The sequence below is a fragment of the Empidonax traillii genome, unplaced genomic scaffold (assembly GCF_003031625.1).
Source record: "Empidonax traillii isolate 1590-97213 ecotype Southwest subspecies unplaced genomic scaffold, ASM303162v1 scaffold84:size2688230, whole genome shotgun sequence".
Classification (NCBI taxonomy): Eukaryota; Metazoa; Chordata; class Aves; order Passeriformes; family Tyrannidae; genus Empidonax; species Empidonax traillii.
In genome coordinates this window covers 2,011,973-2,015,473 of record NW_020955277.1, presented here as the reverse complement: position 1 = coordinate 2,015,473, position 3,501 = coordinate 2,011,973, and the positions used below count along the sequence as shown (strand labels likewise).

At 57.8% G+C, this 3,501-nt stretch overlaps 1 protein-coding gene across 2 annotated transcripts in view; it reads left to right on the top strand.

Moving 5' to 3' along the window:
- The first annotated feature begins 1,038 nt into the window (after window positions 1–1,038).
- Window positions 1,039–3,501, top strand: part of DENND2A (DENN domain containing 2A) — a 58,539-nt gene continuing 56,076 nt past the window's right edge. For both annotated transcript variants that reach the window (XM_027881183.1, XM_027881181.1), the window contains exon 1: window positions 1,039–1,110. The gene's annotated coding sequence lies outside the window, so the exon portion shown is untranslated. The remainder of the gene's footprint in view (window positions 1,111–3,501) is intronic.

Genomic DNA, 3,501 nt, shown 5'->3' with positions numbered 1-3,501 from the left:
ATCGGGAGCGGCAGCAGCCGCGCGGCACCACCCGCCACCATCACGCGCTCTGCCGCCAGCACCGCGCGCGTTCCCGCCACTACCGCGCGCGCTCCCGCGCCCCGCACCGGCTGCCGGGGGCGGGCGTGTCCGACCAATCAGCGCGCGGCAACGCGACCGCGCCCCGCCCCTTAAAGGGACAGGAGCGGGGCTCGCGCCGTGGCTGGGGCGCGTGCCTGGGCTGTCGCCTCCGCAGCGGGAGCGTCCCCTTGGGATCAGGATACACCGGAGCGGGGCAGGAGGGAAAGGGGCCGCGCTTGGGCTGGGGGCCTTCACAGATCCATTCCTTTTGAATCGTAGAGCCATAGAATATCTTGAGCTGGAAAGAGCACACAGGGATCAGCGAGCCCTGGCCCTCCTGCACAGGACAGCCCCAGGAGTCAAACCGTGACTTCTTGAGCTCTGTCAGGCTCGGTGCTGTCACCACCTCCCTGGGGAGCCGGTTCCAGTGCCCAGCCACCCACTGGGTGAAGAACTTTTCCCTAATATTCATCCTCAGATCAGCTGATGGTGTTGCAGGCTCGAGGCATCCCTGGCCAGCGGCTCTCCCGCTATGAGTGTGTGACCCGATCAGCCGCGGGAAGCCGTGGCAGTGACAGGTGCTGGGTTGGTAGCGAGTAAAGACTTTCTATGTTACCCCAGGTACTTCTGTTTGCAACCAGAAAGGCGGCTGGGGCGCCTCCTCTCGGGATTTCATTTCTGGTCTGGACACCGGCAGCCCCCTCACCTCCCTCCGAGCAGTCCCCTTCACCCCCGGGCATCCCCCCTTGCCCCCGAGAGCTCCCAGTTACTCCCAGGCATCCCCCTTCCCGAGTGAGCAGCACGGGACACGTCCCTGCCCGGAGCGGGGGGCGGACGCGGGTTGCCCTGGCGGCGGTGCGGGGCGGGACAGGGTGGGATGGGATGGGACGGGGCGGTGCTCCCGCCGGAGGGCGGCCAGGGCCGGAGCTGGGGCCGGTGGCGGCGGGGGGCGGGCGGGGAGCCCCCAGCCGCGGGTCCGCACGCCGCCAGCCCGGCGCCGGGACCGCCGCCGTCATGCCGGGGCACGGCCCCCCCGCTCCGCTGAGGAAGGTAAGTGGGGCGCGGATGGACCGGCGGGCGGGACGGGGGTAGAGCAGAGGTGCTGGGGCGGCGGGGGTCGGGGCGCCTCCAAAAAAGTCTCTCAATTCTGTCTGCCCTCCCACCCCCCGACTGGCTTTTATTTCCCCCCCCGTACCGCGTTCGACGGCAGAGACGGAGAGCGGGGTCCGTGAGCCGAACGCCCCCGCGCTCCCGGCACCGCCGCGTTCCCGCCGGGACGGGGAGGCTGCCGCTCCCTCCCACCCCGCCGGGTGCGGGAGCGCCGGGCTGGCTGCGGGAGCTGGTCTCGGCCGGTGGGAAAAGGGCCGAGAGGACGTGAGGAGCTGCTGGAAAGCGGCTTCGGACGGGTCGGGAGCGATGGGGCGGAGGAGCAGCGGCAGCCCCGCCACCCAGCACAGGGCCCCTGAGCGAACTCAGCCCTGCCTCGGTCTCCGGCACAGAACAGACGAGGAAAAGCAAAGCACATTCTTTGGGGGAAGCCCGGGCCCTACCGGAGGAAACAGCCAGAGTTCTCCTCTGTTTCGGCAACCCCCTGAATCCCTCCCTGATGGTAGCCCTCCATTTCTCTCTCTTTGCACTGGATAGCTTGCTTTTCTCTTACTTTACCTTCGGCTAGAGGAAACGTCTGCCCTTGGGTTTAGCCTGTAGCTTAACAGGGTGGCACTTCTGACTCCCGCTGGGAACCCAGGAGAATATTAACCTGTCCTGGGGAGAAAAACTCCAGCTTGCCTTCCCGCTGCGGTACCCAGGGACGATGGGTGCTGATGGGTTAGGCGTGAAGTTGGTGGAGGGGTAACGATGTCTGGGAAGAGAACAGGGAAGAAGCTACAGCTGGCTGCTGCTGTGGTCCCAGGGTGTCAAATGCACACTGGGGGGTAAAACATGCCAGGTGTATTTGGGATGCTTTTAGAGGTTTTGACTTTACAAGTGTCCAAGAAGCATCAAGGTTTGGTGCTGGAAAAGGGATGGTCACAGAGGGAATATGGCTTTCTGACTACTTGGAGCCTTGCAGGAGCTAGTAAGTGCTGAGCATGGGCACTTAATCCTGCTCTTTGGAAGAGCACAGTGTGTTTCCTAAACAGGTCAGCAAACTGTATGGGATTTGTTCCTAACCCTAAGGTGTTCCCAGCCACCTTTGCTCTTGCCATTTAAGCAGGGTTGTTGCTTTTAGAAAGGAACATCTCCAGCCTGGAGCTCAGCTGGAAGGATAAAGAGGTGGCCAGAGAGATTTCCTTAGGGCTTTCATTTGCTACCAGGAGGGGAGCTGCTGGTGCTGGTGTTGGATTAAAAAGCTGGTTTGTGTGTTGGCTGCCACCTTACTGACCACTCATTCTTGGTGTGTGGTAGTGAAATCCAATTAAGTACTGCCTCCATTTTCTGAACCACCAAAAAGGGAGTTGTTATTGCATCCTGCAGAGGTAAGCCCCTTCTGTTGTGTTCTGAAATGTTGTCACTGGGATAGTGTTTGTGGGGTTTGGTGGTTGTTGGGTTTGGGGGGCAGGGGTTTGTTTGTTTGTTGTTTGGGGTTTTTTAAAAATAATCCAGATGGTATTTCAGCATGTGAAAATCGATAACTACCATGTTGGGTCAGACTTGGAAACAACTGAGAATGCTAAGTATAGAAAAGAGAGGAAAGCCATGGTCTTTCCCAGGGTAATACAGTGCCTATTTGAGAAATGGAAGAGAAAGCACTGAAAACAAAGGGCACTGGAGTGACCAGAGATGTGAAAGGCAGGCTAAAGATTTATAGCTCTGCTGGGACCACTCTCTGCCTGTGGGTGAGAAGGTTGTGTAGTGAAGACAGGGTTGGTCTTTGGCACGTCCATGGTCTGACATGCAAGAAATTACTCCCTGTTCAGCAGCCCAGACCCAAAAGTACAGTGCTCCCTGTAGACCACAAGTGTGTGTGGAGTGTCCCAAAGTGCTGCTTTTAGTAGTGTCCCCAGCTTGCTGCCTCAGGACATCTTTTAGGACATTTTGTCTGCAGAGTCAACCTCTGTCTGCTTTCTGTTCTCCAAAAACAAGAAGGCCATTTAGATACTTGTCAAGCACTTAAAATAGGCTTGCCTGGTGTATTTACGTGTTAGAAATGTTCATTTTTACAAGGAAATGATAAATAAAGACTGTGTAAGCTGTATTTTTCTGAGGTGATCTTAGGCCACCTAACTAATTAATAATTCCTATGGACAGGCATTAAAATCTGTGTTTTGCTGGGTGCTCTGGGGGCAGAGAGGCAAGTGCAGTCCTTGTCTGGGTTTAAGAAATTTGGCAATGAAACCTTCACGCAACAGAGCCCTACATGAGGAGGTGCTGGGTGTTTCAGAAGTGCCCAGTAAGCATCATGCTCCTTTGGATCCCCCAAAGGCATCATTCAAAGCAGCT